Genomic DNA, 16,956 nt, shown 5'->3' with positions numbered 1-16,956 from the left:
CCGGTTGCTGTATTCAATACCGCGTTAGTTAATTGAGTTTATCTTATTCTCTAAGTAGTGTTCATACATTCCCCTCTGATCAGTTGCGGTTTGGTTTATCGCACTGTCATTTATTTTTTATTATTTTATTTTATTATTTTTTAATAAGGTAGCGATATACAATTAAATAATAATTTTTCTATCTCTTGAACCAATTGACATGACTCTTTATACCATATATATTTTTTGAAATAATATCCAACTTGTGTTGTTGAGTGTCGCACCGGCGATTTAGCGGAGCGATTTCTTGAGTCGTTTTGGTGTCATATTCACATCACATGCGATAATTATAATCATGTTATATATATTTATATATATATTTATAGGATTGCATTGTGCTTTCATATTGCTGTCTTATTACTATTTTTGTGATTTCTGTTTATATGTATTTATGTATCTTTTTTATATATTGTCATATGGATATGTAACTCTATGTAACAATTCTTTTCAAAAAGCACTCTAATGGTTAATTCCTGGAGGTATATATACCTGTTACCAGCCTCCCTTTGTCATGCCTGATGAAGCTGCGCATGCGCAGCGAAACGCGTTGCATCTAATAAATCCATTGATTTTACTTGGCTGTCTGATGGTTCCTCTCTGCGCCAGACAAACTCCTGACTCCCTGGTCATTCGCCTTTGATTCCATACCATTCCAGGAGGGCTGCAGTGGACCTGCCTTCATATCTCTTCTGCTTCTAACCTTGTTGTGTGTGGGCGCACAACCAACTTTGGTAAGCGGCTTGGGAATTACCTTCCCCTACCCCCACCTGCAAGATCTACTGATCCCGCACATGAGGCGCCTTCCTTCCTTTCTCTAGATCTACAGTAGATGGATAAATCAAAGCTTTCACTTCCTGGCACACTGATTGGGCTCCCTGGTGCAATGGGGGGACTGAATCTTGAGGGATTACCTCCTGAAAAATAATGTGGTTGTATGTTATGGGGGTTGTCTGACTTATAAAGATCATCTTGGGGGTCACTGGCTAGCTCGACCAACTCACTAACTATTAATCTATCCTGAGTAGTCATTTCTGTCACGGGACTAAAACCTAAAGCTCCTATAGTGCATGGTATTTCACCTTCTTTCACATCCACAGTGTTATTCTGCAACATTTTTATTCATTTTAGCTCTATGTGTAGTGGCAAAAAACTTTTTCAAATTGATTTTTCTGATAGATGTAATGCAACGGGACCCCTGGGCCTGAATGATTGCAACAAATTAAGTGCATTATTATGAAACATTTCCCCCGTATGCCTTTTCTGCCCTTATCATGCTGCCACATGTTCAGACTTGGTTTTAAAGACGCACTTTTTGTGTTTGGTTGTCACTGGTACTCACATAGTTAATTTTTGCACTTTGTTCTTATTGGTGTGGTATTGCGACCCCTCCCCCATCTTTCTGTACTTACCTGTCTGGAACACACCTACCGGAAGGGGCCTGACGAAGCGCTAAGGCGCGGTAATGGACAGTCGCCCACCGGTACTGTCCACCCGCCTGTGTACCATCTCTCCACCTCCCTGCAAGTGTATACAGCTTTGAAAATGAAAATAAAGGCGTTTTTTCTGCACCACATACCTGGCGTCTGAGGTGAGTGCTCCAATGCATGTTTTTCTTTACTAGTTAATAATTTACAAATCTGTTTAACTTTCTGGCACCAGTTGATTTAAAAAAAAAAGTTTTTCACCGGAGTACCCTTTTAAGGGGTTAAAGAAGTGTATGAAGCATATAAGGATAATCTTAAATGTTTCTGGGAAATTCAATCCCTTGAAAATTATCTGAAGAATAACATCATACCTAAAGGCCTTAGAATTAGTATACTCCTGGCAGAGAGATCACGGTCAGCAAATCTGTTGGCTAAATGGGAACAGGAATCTATAGCAAGTTTGTTTAGGATTATGAATATATTACTGGAAGAGGAAAAGGTGATGTTGAAAAAATCTGGTAAGCGTCTTAAGGAACTTATTGAGCTGATTTTTAAATATAAGTCAGGCGCTGAATACGCAAGAAGGGAGGCTATATATAACATAAACAATTTATATGTGACTTGGCTTAATTTAGGGAGAAGAGGGCCTTTCATTTTCAGGAAAAGGTTGTGAGTGAGGGAACAGCGGAAGAAGTGTCCACATCAGATATAGAATGTTCAGACTCTGAAAGAAGAGAGAGGAGAATTTTCACATCCATCATCATCCCCGCTTAATAGAAGGAATCATGGTAGGGGACGAGGAATGGGAAGATGGATGAATCAGAGGGGAAGGGGAGGTGGAATTACCTCCTTTGCCTCTTTTTCTTCCACATCTTCTTCTTCTCTCTGACTGAGAGTTGCTTTGAAAGAGAGGAACTGCAAGAGAGTTGGAAATCTGAGATATCTGCTGTGTGGTGAGGAGTGAATATTATAAACTTGTGAACTGGATCGATTTGTTCTGCCTCTAGGGGGAGAGGCGGATTGGACACAGGTGTATAAATTGTAGTTTGGGACTCCTGAGCTTGCTCTGACTGAGTTGCTTTGAAAGAAAGGAACTGAAAGAGAGATGGAAATCTTAGAGTTTGAAAGCAGGAGTTTGAGATCGCTGTGAGTGTTACTTTGCTTACACTGTAGAGACTTTAGCTCAGAAGGTCTACTGAGAATGTAATTGTAATATTTACTGTCTCTTTATACTAGATGGCCTCCATGTTGGAAAATGCAGTCTGATGTACATCCTGTTCAATGTAAGCAATCCTTGAACAACAGTTTGAGGGTGCAAATTGTTGTGCGAGATGTGTGCTAGTAGTTCATTTGGAAGCCCAGATCCTGGTTCTAGAGGAGCGACTGGCGACATTGAGAAGCATTGACAACTTGGAGAAGAGTCTCCTGCTCACTGAGCAAGTACTCTCTGGGGTAGAGGTGGGGGAGGATAGTGGAACGGAGGTGCAGGACAGTCAGGCAGCTAGCTGGGTTACAGTTAGAGAACGGGGTAGAGGGAAAAGTGTCAGGGAGGCTAGTCCTGGACTGGCACACCCCCACAAGTTTGCCCGGTTGGCAGATGAGGGGGATACCATTTTAGAGCTAGCAGTACTGCAGCAAGATACTGCCTCTGACCGCCAGGGGGGTGTTTGCTCCAGTAAAGAGGGAAGGCGGATGCAGGGAAGGCCAGACAGGTACTGGTAGTGGGAGACTCAATTATTATGGGGACAGACAGGCCGATAGTTCACAAAGACCGGGATTGCCCAACAGTGTGTTGTCTTCCTGGCGCTCAAGTTCGGCACATCGTGGATCGGGTTGACAGGTTGCTGGGTGGGGCTGGAGAGGATACAGCCGTCATGGTACATATTGGCACCAATGACAAAGTAAGGGGTAGGTGGAGTGTCCTAAAAAACTATTTCAGGGACTTAGGCCGCAAGCTTAAGGCAAGGACCTCTAAGGTAATATTTTTGGAAATATTACCTGTACCACGAGCCACACCAGAGAGGCAGCGGGAGATTAGGAAGGTAAACAATTGGCTCAGAAGCTGGTGTAGGAAGTAGGGGTTTGTGGAAAACTGGGCCGACTTCGCTGTCGGTTACTGGCTCTACCGTAGGGACGGGCTGCACCTCAATGGGGAGGGTGCAGCTGTGCTTGGGGAGAAGATGGCTAGAAGGGTGGAGGAGTGTCTAAACTAGGGAGTCGGGGGGGGGGGGAGGGAACCTATAACATAGAGGGGGAAGATAGTGTAGATAGAAAGGGGGGAATACGTAATATACCTGGTGTGTTGCGGAGGGAGTGGTTAGAATAGTTAAAAGGGATAGGCTTCATAGGAAGAAAAAACATACTCCGTTGAATTGCATGATGACTAATGCCAGAAGTCTGACCAATAAAACTGACGAACTGGAGTGGTTGATGTCTGAAGAAAATTATGACATAGTGGGTATAACAGAGACTTGGTTGGACAATAGCTGTGACTGGGCGGTCAACATACAGGGTTATAGTCTATTCAGGAAGGATAGGACAAAACAGAAAGGGGGAGGAGTATGTGAAATCGAGGCTGAAGGCCGCACTACGGGAGGATATATGGGAGGGAAACAATAATGTGGAATCATTATGGGTAGAAATATATGGAGATAAAAATAAAAAAATCCTGATAGGGGTTTGCTATAAGCCACCAAACATAATGGAAGAGACAGAAGATCAATTACAGAGGCAAATAAACAAGGCAGCAAATCAAAATGAGGTGATAATAATGGGGGACTTTAACTATCCTGATATAAACTGGGAGCATGAGTCCTGTGAATCTCATTAAGGAAACAGGTTTCTGACTATAGCTAAAGACAATTATCTGTCCCAAATGGTGCAGGGCCCGACCAGAGGGGGTGCCCTACTAGACTTAATATTAACCAACAGGCCTGATAGGGTAACTAATGTGCAAGTAGGAGGATACCTAGGAAATAGTGACCATAATATAATACATTATAACTTGTTCTTCAATAAGAGAACAGTGGCAGATCCGGGGGGGGGGGGGGGGGGGGCAATGGGGCAATTGTAAGCTGTAAGCTCCAGCTCCACCATTCACTAACCTTTCACACGCTGTGATTACACAGCGTTTGAGCTGCGGGGACGCGATCCACTAGAGGCACCCGGAGATCCTGTCCCCGCGGCCCGCATACTGTAAGTAAGGGTATGCTCAGGGCCCAGGGGATTAGGGGAACTATATCGTACTGGAGGAGGGGGAGGGGGATTTAAAAACTTGGGAAAAGGGAATATTTAATGTGAGGGGCTGCAGGGCAAAGCAAAGGGGGTATTATATGTGAAGAGCACATGACAGGGGGCCCCCCTGTGCTGTGCCCCTCACATATAATGCCCCCTGTGCTGTTCCCCTCACATATAATGCCCCCTGTGCTGTGCCCCTCACATATAATGCCCCCTGTGCTGTGCCCCTCACATATAATGCCCCCTGTGCTGTGCCCCTCACATATAATGCCCCCTGTGCTGTGCCCCTCCCATATAAATTATATGTGTGGAGCACAGCACAGGGGGCATTATATGTGAGGGGCACAGCACAGGGGGCATTATATGTGAGGGGCACAGTACAGGAGGCATTATTTCATATAATGCCCCCTGTGCTGTTCTCCACACATATAATGCCACCTGTGCTGTGCCCCACATATATAATGCCCCGTGCTTTGCCCCACACATATAATGCCCCCTGTGCTGTGCCCCTCACATATAATGCCCCCTGTGCTGTGCCCATCACATATAATGCCCCCATCATGCACCCCTCATATATAATGCCCCCATCATGCACCCCTCACATAAAATGCCCCCATCATGCGCCCCTCATATATAATGCCCCCATCATGCGCCCCTCATATATAATGCCCCCATCATGCGCCCTTCACATATAATGCCCCTGTCATGCGCCCCTCACATATAATGCCCCCTGTGCTGTGCCCCTCACAAATAATGCTCCTGTCATGTGGATGGGGGCATTATATGAGAGGGGCACAGCACAGGGGGCATTATATGTGAGGGGCACAGCACAGGGGGCATTATATGTGAGGGGCGCATGATGGGGGCATTATATATGAGGGGCGCATGATGAGGGCATTATATGTGAGGGGCAAAAAACGGGGGCATTATATGTGAAGGGCACAGCACGGGGCATTATATGTGCGGGGCACATGATGGGGGCATTATATATGAGGGGCGCATGATGGGGGCATTATATGTGAGGGGCACAGCACAGGGGGCAATATATGTTAGGGGCACAGGACAGAGGGCATTATTATTAAGTGGGGGGAACAGGACGGGTCATAATTATTATATGTAGGGGCACAAGATGGGGCATTATTACTATATGTGAAGGCACAGAGTGTTTTGTATTTCAGAAGTATAGTGTATATTATGAGGAATTTCTTGGGTGTTACGTTTTTTATGGGCCACAAAAAATGTGGGTATTTTATTCAGAGGGTGCACTGCACAGCAAGTTACAGTAACTCCCCGACCTGCGATGGCCACGACATATGATAAAATCGACATACGATGCTTTTATATGTCGGGGCCATCGCATTAACTGCTATCCGACAGCGCAAAATGCTTAAGCTGCTGTCGGATAACAGTTTAAGCATCCCGGGCAGGTTCGCTTACCTATTCCCGCTGCTCCGGGTCCACTTCCCGATCCTCCGGCGTCTTCTGCATCTTGTCCGGGGTCCGGGCCTCACTTTCTGGTGTCGTTATTACGTAATAACGTCACCAGAAAGCGAGGCCCGGACCCTGCAGAAGATGCGGATGAAGCCGGAGGATCGCGAAGATGGCACCGGAGCAGCGGGACAGCATCGGGAGCCCCTTGGACAGCATCGGGAGCGGTGAGGACCTTGCGGCAGGGACAGGTGAGTACAGCTTCCTATACTTTACATTGCACGGATCCCTCAACATACGATGGATTCGACAAACGATGGGTTGTTTAGAACGAATTACCATCGTATGTTGAGGGACCACTGTATATTCAGAGTGCGCAGTTAAAGTACTATTAAATTTAGAGAGCACAGTGTGTGGTAGTATTATATTCAGAGGGTGCAGTGTATGATAGTATTATATACAGAGGGAACGGTGTGTGGCGGTATTATATTCAGAGGGTACAGTGTGTTGTATATTCAGGAGGTACAGTGTGTCAGAATTATATTCAGAGGGTGTGTGGCGGTATTGTATTAGAAGAATACAGTGTTTGGCAGTATTATAATAATCATTGTTTGCATATAGAGGATCAGAATCCGCTGAGATAGAAACCATCTGGGCATCAAGTTCTGCTGAGAAAAAATGTAGCTGGAACAAACCCCCGGCGGTATGTACCATCTGAATTGGATAAGGAAAGACTATAGAGAAGACGTCACCTGTAGTCACTGACATCATTCTGTATTCTCCTTACTGTGTCCTATCAGAGCTGGAGTCACTTGTAAGTTCTGCAGTAATGATGGGTGAAACAACAACTCCCAGTATCCCGTTACCACTGCTTAGGTCATACTAGGAGCTGTAGTTTTAAATGGTAAAAACCTCTTTAGCCCTTTCCCATTCTGTGGCAATTGGTAAATTTGATTATTATTCTGACATGTGAGCATGGCCTAAGAGTCTTAAACAAGGTTAGGACTGTATGATACATTTAATAATATTGTAAGTTCCGTGAGCAACATCTTATTTTCAGTCCGCCAACACAAAATACTCTAATAGTGCCCCTCCCGAGACTAGACTCTGGATCCGCTCCTGTAAGGGAATCTCTTGAGGGACCACAAAAACAATGAACTTTAGGAAGGAAAAGTTCAATCAACTCAGAGAAGCCCTTAACAATATAAAATGGGATAATGTCCTCAAAAACAAGAATACTGACATTAAATCGGAGACTTTTAAAAATATCTTAAATTCTCACTGTAAGATGTATATACCTTATGGGAATAAAAGGGTCAGAAATAAAAGAAAAACAATATGGATGAACAAAAATGTTGAGGGGGCAATAAATGACAAAAATAAAGCATTTAAACTACTAAAACAGAATGGCAGTGAGGAAGCATTTTTAATGCTTCCTCGCTGCCGTCCTGTTTAAGTAGTTTAAGCTATAGAGAAAAATGTAAAATATGTAAAAAAAAAAAAGATAAAAACCACAAAAATAGAGACAGAAAGACTCATTGTCAAAGAGAGACTAACCCCAAAATGTTCTTTAACTACCGTATATAAATAGATAAAAAATGAAAGTGTCGGCCCTTTAAAAAATGACTAGGAAGAAATTATAAACGGAGATCAGGAAAAGTCAAATATATTAAAACAAATTCTTCTCCACTGTGTTCGCCGAGGAAAATGAAATGCCAGGTGAAATACAGTGTGATAAGGTAAACTCCCCAGTACAGGTCACCTGTCTAACCCAGGAAGAAGTACAATGCCGCCTACAAAAAAACCTAAATAGACAAATCACCAGGTCCAGATGGCATTCACCCCCGTGTTCTACAGACCCCTATTTTTTTATATTCAGGGACTCTATAGAAACAGGGACTGTTCCCCAGGACTGGCCAATGGCAAATGTGGTACCAATATTTAAAAAGGGATCAAAAGGTGACCCCGGGAATTATAGACCTGTTAGTTTAACCTCCGTTATATGTAAATTGTTTGAGGGTTTTCGAAGGGATGAAATTCTGGAGTATCTTAATAAAAATAAATGTATGACCCCCATATCAGCATGGCTTTATGAGGGATCGGTCCTGTCAAACTAACCTGATCAGCTTTTATGAGGATGTACAACACAAAGAGAAACACAGCCGCACATCCACCATTTGTAATTTGATCTACTTGCTTCTCAGCATAATTTCAAAAACTAACAGGTTGTTAGCATACATTTTGATAAAAAAGTACATGCCCACTCGCCACGTCAAGGCCACCTCGGTACAGTGGGTCCCTAACCTGACACTGTCGTAGCCCCCGGCGGCGACCACTGCCTCCGAGACCCCATGCCCAACGGTGGGAGCGACCCAGTGGCCAGGCAGCCCCACTACTGCCCGACCAAGCCCCTGGCTCTGGGCCACTCCACCCCACAGACAAAGCATCAGAGAAACAATGGCCGCCACAGAGAACCACACCAGTATTAAACCTACCATGTGCTCACTGCCAGAGGGCAGGGAGGATGGTAGGAGGAAACCCTTATGCAGTTTCCTGCTAATTAAAAAAGCCTGGGCCAAATGGGTGGAGTCGAGTGCAGGCTGTGGAAGAAGGGAGAGACTACAAATGTACAACAAAAAGACAGAAACACAGGCGCACATCCACCATTTGTAATTTGATCTACTTGCTTCTCAGCATAATTTCAAAAACTAACAGGTTGTTAGAATACATTTTGATCGCCACCTCAAGGATCAAAATGTATACTAACAACCTGTTAGTTTTTGAAATTATGCTGAGAAGCAAGTAGATCAAATTACATATGGTGGATGTGCAACTGTGTTTCTCTCTTTGTGTCTCTCCCTTCTTCTATAGTCTGCACTCCACTCCACCCATTTGGCCCAGGCGTTTTTAATTAGCAGGAAACTGCATAAGGGTTTCCTCCTACCATTCTCCCAGCCCTCTGGCAGTGAGCACATGGTAGGTTTCATACTGGTGTGGTTCTCTGTGGCGGCTCTTTTTTCTGTGATGCTTTGTCTGTGGGGTGAAGTCGCCCAGAGCCAGGGGCTTGGTTGGGCAGTAGTGGGGCTGCCTGCCACCGGGTCGCTCCCCCCGTGTGGCATGGGGTCTCGGAGGCAGTGGTCGCCTCCGGGGGCTACGCCAGTGTCAGGTTAGGGACCCACTCTAACGAGGTGGCCTTTTACGTGGCGAGTGGGCATGTACTTTTTGATCAAAATGTATACTAACAACCTGTTAGTTTTTGAAATTATGCTGAGAAGCAAGTAGATCAAATTACATATGGTGGATGTGCAGCTGTGTTTATCTCTTTGTGTTGTACATTTGTAGTCTCTCCCTTCTTCCATAGCCTGCACTCCACTCCACCCATTTGACCCATGTGTTTTTAATTAGCAGGAAACTGCTTTCCTCCTACCATTCTCCCAGCCCTCTGGCAGTGAGCACATGGTAGGTTTAATACTGGTGTGGTTCTCTGTGGCGGCTGTTTTTTCCTGTGATGCTTTGTCTGTGGGGTGAAGTCGCCCAGAGCCAGGGGCTTGGTCGGGCAGTAGTGGGGCTGCCTGGCCACCGTGTCGCTCCCCCTGTGTGGCATGGGGTCTCGGAGGCAGTGGTCACCGCCGGGGGCTACGCCAGTGTCAGGTTAGGGACCCACTCTAACGAGGTGGCCTTGACGTGCCGAGTGGGCATGTGCTTTTTGATCAAAGTGTATACTAACAACCTGTTAGTTTTTGAAATTATGCTGAGAAGCAAGTAGATCAAATTATATATGGTGGATGTGCGGCTGTGTTTCTCTCTTTGCATTGTACAGTAGTAGTCTCTCCCTTCTTCCATAGCCTGCACTCCACTCCACCCTTAAGGGTTTCCTCCTACCACTCTCCCAGCCCTTTGGCAGTGAGCACATGGTAGGTTTCATACTGGTGTGGTTCTCTGTGGCGGCCGTTGTTTCTGTGATGCTTTGTCTGTAGGGTGGAGTGGCCCAGAGCCAGGGGCTTAGTCGGGCAGTAGTGGGGCATGGGGTCTCAGAGGCAGTGGTCGCCGCCGGGGGCTATGCCAGTGTCAGGTTAGGGTCCCACTCTAACTAGGTGGCCTAGGCGTGGCGAGTGGGCATGTACTTTTTGATCAAAATGTATGCTAACAACCTGTTAGTTTTTGAAATAATGCTGAGAAGCAATTCGATCAAATTACATATGGTGGATGTGCGTTTGTGTTTCTCTCTTTGTGTTGTAGCGTTTATGAGGAGGTGAGGTCCAGACTGGACCAGGGGCAATCGCTGGATGTCGTATATCTGGATTTTTCCAAAGCATTTGATACGGTCCCACATAAAAGGTTGGTGCATAAAATGAGAAGGATGGGGCTGGGGGAGAATGTGTGCAAGTGGGTAAATACCTGGCTCAATGATAGGAAACAGAGGGTGGTTATTAATGGTACTTATTCTGATTGGGTTACTGTTACTAGTGGGGGAACCACTGGGGTCCGTCTTGGGTCCTGTTCTATTTAATATATTTATTAATTACCTTGTAGAGGGGTTGAATAGTAAAGTAGCAATCTTTGCAGATGATACTTAACTCTGTAAAGCGGTAAACACTATAGAGGACAGTGCTCTGTTACAAATGGATCTGGATAGACTGGAGGTTTTGGCTGGGAAGAGGCAGATGAGGTTCAACACTGATAAATGTAAGGTAATGCACAAGGGGAAGAAAAATCCGGGCTGGGATTATGTATTAAACAGGAGCACACTTGGGACGACTGACATGGAAAAGGACTTAGGGATCAGTTAATAGTAAACTTAGCTGTAGTGACCAGTGTCGGGCAGCTGCTGCCAAGGCAAATAAAATCATGGGGTGCATCAATAGGGGCATTGATGCCCACGACAAGGAAATAATTCTACCACTGTACAAATCACTAGTCAGACCACACATAGAATACTGTGTACAGTACTGGGCACCAGTGTACAAGAAAGATATAGGGGAGCTGGAGAGGGTTCAGAGACTTAGGGGAGACCTAATAACTATGTATAAATATATCAGGATACCATACAGTGATCTCACCCATGATCTATTTGTACCCAGGACTGTATCTATAAGAAGGGGGCATCCTCTATATTTAGAGGAAAGAAGGTTTCTACACCAGCACAGACGTGGGTTCTTTACTGTAAGAGTAGTGAGACTGGAATTCTCTGCCTGAGGAGGTGGTCATGGTGAACTCGGTAAAAGAGTTCAAAAGGGGTCTGGATGCATTTTTGGAGAGTAATAACATTACAGGTTATGGAATCTAGATTTATAGGGACAGAACATTGATGCAGGGATTTATTCTGACTGCCATATTTGGAGTCGGGAAGGAATTTTTACCTCTAGTATGAGGGTTTTTTACCTTCCTCTGGATCAACTCAGTAGGGACTCACTAGGGTTATAGGTTGAACTTGATGGACTTAGGTCTTTTCAACCTTATGAACTATGTTATGAACTTATGGCCTCCGGGAGAAAGTAGACCCCACCACAATACAGAGAACCAAATCATAAATCTGTCTTCAAAGGTGTTATCCTCCTCCGAGATATCAGTGTTGTCAAAAGGTCTTGGTTTTTAACCAACCACCCAACCACTCAGTATAAAGCTTTCAAGTGGATTAAGGATGTTAACCTTTTTACACGCAAGTTAAAATGGAAAAGAAAATTTCAAACACTGTGACAGGGAAAAATGCAAGGAGCTGGGTATTTCGGAGGATGATCTGCCAGATGTCAGACTTACGGCAGATTTATTAACAGAAGGTGAGAGGGAAATTGGTCAGGGCCCCTTCACGGAGTTGAGGCAAAAGAGCACTAAGACACCTCCACAAATGGACACGCCCAATGTTTTCTTGGATATTGTGGCCCATGAATTGGAAAGAATTCCCCCAAGGAATCGTAGAGTTAAACCTAACCTGACTGAAAGAGAAATGATGGCTCTGAGAACCCTTGAACAGAACTCTAACATAACCATAAAGCCCTCCGATAAAAGGGGTAATTTATTGGTTTTGAATACGACAAAGAGATAGTCCTAGCTTTACTGAGGAATCGGGATTCATATAGGATAATTATAAGGGACCCCACTGAAGTGTTCAAAGAAAAACTAGAACATTTACTAATTTGGGGTTTGGATCACAGATTGATTTCCCATCATGAATTTAGGTTTATGTATCTAGTGGAACCACAGATCCCCACCTTCTATGTGCTTCCTAAAGTGCACAAAGGGCTTTCCCCATTGAAAGGATGTCCTATTGTGTCGGGGGTTGACTCCATTACATAAAATGTATTAAGAAACTACGTGTTGTCATTGCCTTCCTACATTCGCAATACCAGTGATCTTTTGAAAATAATTAGATGGTATCCAGCAGAAAGCGGACATGCTTCTCACGTCGATAGACATTAAAGCACTTCATAGTTCGATTCGACATGAGGAAGGCTTGAGGGCGGTAGCTTTCTTTCTGCTGGCAAGGGGTATCCAGTTCCAGGCACACAACGAATACACCTTTTGACTGCTGGAGTTTGGTTAAATCATAATTCCTTTTATTTGATTCTTGGTACTACCACCAACTCAGGGGGGCAGCAATGGGGAGCTGAGTGGCTCCCTCATATGCAAATCTAACCCTGTGCTGGTGGGAGAGTACTATCTTTTTTGGAGAGGAGGAAAGCAGTTGGAACCCCCATATCATCTATTGGGGAAGGTATATGGATGATGAATTTGTTGTGTGGTCCGGAACTGAGGATCTATTCAAAAGGGTTTGTGAACCACCTGAATGACATACCTTTGGGTGTGAAATTCACCTTTGAGATTCATGCTAACAAATTACAGTTTTTGCATGTGTTTATTAGAAGAGGAGACATGGGTTTCCTTGAAACCACCACTTTTAGAAAGTCCACAGCGACAAAGAGTCTGCTCCGTAGGGAGAGTTACAATCCTTATTCCCTTAAAAGGGGTATCCCAACGGTTCAATATTTGCAAATTCGCCTAAACTGTTCATCACTGGGGAAAATGGGATAGGAGAATATTGCAGAATGAGGCAGAGTGGATCCATAGAATGAAAACAGTTATGCCATTGGGCATTAACGAGTGACTCTCCTTTGGTTGTTTCATTTAGATGTGAACATATGTATAGTGGAGGCTTTTTTTTGGAAATAATCAACCTCACTGGGGGTGGGATATTTATGTATCCAGCTCTGTGTGAGGTTGTATCTTAAGAGAACCCTGGTATATGTAAGAGAGTGACTTAACCTAATACATAGGCTCTAAAGAGCAGTATAAATTTATTGGGGATTGTTCCTGAGTGATGCCTTATTGGCACACTTATAGAGGTGTATTATCTGTAGTAGTCCTAATTAAGTGTCTTTCCAGTACTTGTATAGCATAGTTCTTTATTTATACTACCTCAAGTATAGTATCAGTATCATGTGTTAATAAATTGAAAATATTTTTGTGAATGACTAGTGACACTTTATTGTAATCATAATTGGCTCCTCATACTATTATATTTTAAAAAATAAATACTTTTTTTTAAGGTGTTTGTTGGCAGTTGTAATATTATAGTACTTTATATGGGGACTGTATAGCAAAATGTTCACCTAGTAATTGTGAGCGTTTTTGCCTGTGAGGTGTGGTACGCATGATTGCAGCATTGACACGCAAGCATAGAGTGAGAGCGAGTATCTGTGAGGCGTGGAATGCATGACATCAGTGTTGACACGCAAACAGGGAGCAAGACCGGAAATAACAACCTAGCGTCTAGTTTCGCGCACCAATGCGAACATATGAGGAGTAGTATTTAAGGAGGACTGGTGTGCTGTTTAGACACCACCATCTAAGGATCGGGAGACGGAAGTGGTCATTAACAGTAGCCATGTGTAGTGGAGGTAAGATGAAATCTGTACTTTTGGGCATATTTGTGGTTTGAGACATTGGCGACCCAATTCATGGGAGTATATATCCCCTTTATTGTTGTTATAGATGTGGCTGCTATCTAGCGGCGGGGCAGAGTTGACCCAGGCGGCAACCTTTGGGAGTTATCATTACCCGTGACATATGTAGGTAAGGGATTTGCCTGCTGAACGGATTGTATTAAGAAAGATCTACTATGAGGAATGAACATTCAGTATTGATACATCTTTTTACTGCTGTTAGGCTCTGTTATCTTTCAAGCTATACGGCTGATGTATTTAAGGGGCTTTGGTGTCCGGTTCTCTTATCTTCCATGTCACCTGACATACTGATTGAAATGGCATAATTGTAACAGAGGAGGTAATTGTTGCCTATTATGTAGTCCCATAGCCTGTATTTTTATCCCATTCATGATGGTGTGTGATCTGAAGATATCTAGTAAGGTTATTCCATTCTACTTACTGTTATTTATGTTGTGTGTTTACCAATTTGTTATCTTATGTTATCTTATGGCATTTTGGACATGTCCGTCTAATGTATGTGCTTTGCGTGTGCTTTTTGTATGCTTTGCTTGCTTTCTCTGTTTTCTTTTTCGTTATAGGAATAAGGACCACAGTTTGAGGATATACATCAACCTTCAAGAGTCAACCTGATGATAATTTACTGCTGGAAATTCTTAATGTGAAAGAATATTACTAATATATGTGTGATGTATAGCCCTGTTCTTGTCTGCTATGTGCTATTTATTAACTTGATGTGATATGTCTCTATATAGAATGGAATAATCTACCACATTACTGTTAGAAAACCCTTAATGAACCGTAGTTTCATCTGATATATGGGGAAACGTGTTGGGAGAAATTTGGGGATTGACCCATAGGAGTATCTCTTTGTTGGAGACTCTTGATTCTATATGCTTACTGATTTTATAGTGTTTATGTGTAATTGTCTAATAAATATAATTTTAGCTATCTTTTTGGTATTTGTTGGTTTAGGAATGAGCTAAATTGGATATGCTGGTCCAGCCTAATCAGTGATTGGTTTGCTAGGGATGTTGCTATCCTCTGACAACTGTATTTGCATCCTTCTCATTGGCCCACAAGCTAAAAGAAGGGAGGGATAAGTGTCCTCTGGAAGTGATGAAATATTCGCGCTCCACACCAACTCACACAGTAAATAATATTGGAGCCTTCTTTGGACCGCAAGCTAAAAGCAGGGAGGGATGATCACTTTTTATTTACACAGTACACATCATTGTACTTATTCAATATTCGTCATAACCAATATATATTGCTATAGTCTAAATATTCGCGAAATGCCGATATTCGTGGTACAAATTTGCAATTCGAATATTCGCACTCAACACTAATGCCAACTGAGGGTTGAGTAACCCACCGAATTTTAATTGGGGGTGTCGGATATTACTTGGGATGAAATACCTACACGCCTCCTTTAAACGCCAATTTCAGGTGTAACCGTGCTGGGGCGTATTTTTAAGCACTCAGCTGTTGTAAGTTTTTTCCTGTTAAACTCATAGTGGCCAATTAGTGTTAAAGGCCATAAATACCTAGACACCTGCTTTTAACACTAACTGGTCCCTATGAGTTTAACAGGAAAAAATTTATACAACAGCTGAGTGCGTTAAAATACGCCCCAGTATGGCTACACCAGAATTAGGCATTAAAAGCCGGTGTGTAGGTATTTCTGGCCTTTAACACTAACTGGCCCCTATGAGTTTAACAGGAAAAAACGTACAACAGCTGAGTGCGTATATATTACACTTAAGATAGGAAAATGCGCCCCAGTATGGTTACACCTGAATTAGGCATAAAAAGCAGGTGACTAGGTCTTTTAGTGCTCACACTAACTGGCCTGTATTAGCTTTAGAGTAATATACCCCAGTACTGTTGCAACATAAAATGTACTCTCTCTCTCTACTGTTCCTGTCTATCTGCCTGCCTGCAGTGATGTGGGCTTCAGGTGAATTGATTCGGAGCTGTAAAGACAGACACTGTCTGCAGCTCTCAGGAAAAAATCCCAACAATGCCTGTCTGCAGCAATCTAAAAAGAAGAGGGGAGAGCACTCCTGGGTGTAATAAAAGAGAGATTCTCAATATAAAACTAAGGCACGAAAGACTCTCACAACAATGATAAATGCAACAAATGGTGTAGTATACGCAGCCCTCCGGCTAGGCAATGGTGAACAGTCGGTATGGCTTCAGGGAGAACGCCGTCTCCACATGGCGCAGGATACAGACAGAAGGAGATCAGGTAAAATCAAGGTAGTTTATTTCCCAAGGTGCAACGCTTTTCGCTGCGGGAAAGCAACTTCATCAGGCATCTCCTTCTGTCTGTATCCTGCGCCACGTGGAGCTGGCATTCTCCCTGAAGCCATACCGACTGTCTGCAGCGATGGTTGCCGAATATATAGGGCTGTGACATCACAGGGCTGGCTGCTGATAGGCTGCATGCCGCATGTGATTCAGAGTGATCCTGCCTTCCCAGAGTTTATTGCCCCATGTCCTCACATTTTAGAATGTAGCCTCCATTTTAGATCCCCTTGACCACACTAAATGGACCTTAATGAAGCTATTCGTTTTATCGAATCGCGGCGATATTCAGATTCGATACAAATCAAATTTTTCAGGAAAGTCATAACGAATTTGGATTAGTCTGATTCTATTCGCTCATCTCTAATCATGAAATCATTCCCAGCAGGGAATACTGCAGCCAGTCATATGCCTCAGCAGCCATGTGCACTAGTTCTTATGTAGATTTCAAAGAAGCCATGCAACAATTGTCTCTCTGGCTAGATAAAAATGACATTCCTGTGCATGGGATAATGCAGCCCATCACTGGTACATTACCAATTAATCCAGTGATCGGCTATAACGTCCCATGCTGATGT

At 43.7% G+C, this 16,956-nt stretch overlaps 1 protein-coding gene across 11 annotated transcripts in view; it reads right to left on the bottom strand.

Moving 5' to 3' along the window:
- The window catches only part of LLGL2 (LLGL scribble cell polarity complex component 2), a 578,766-nt gene that overhangs the window by 365,261 nt on the left and 196,549 nt on the right, over positions 1–16,956 (bottom strand). The window lies entirely within an intron of this gene.

This window comes from Hyla sarda, chromosome 13 (genome assembly GCF_029499605.1).
Source record: "Hyla sarda isolate aHylSar1 chromosome 13, aHylSar1.hap1, whole genome shotgun sequence".
NCBI classification, from domain to species: domain Eukaryota; kingdom Metazoa; phylum Chordata; class Amphibia; order Anura; family Hylidae; genus Hyla; species Hyla sarda.
Note: the sequence above shows the minus strand (reverse complement) of the source record. Positions and strands in the feature narration are given on the sequence as shown.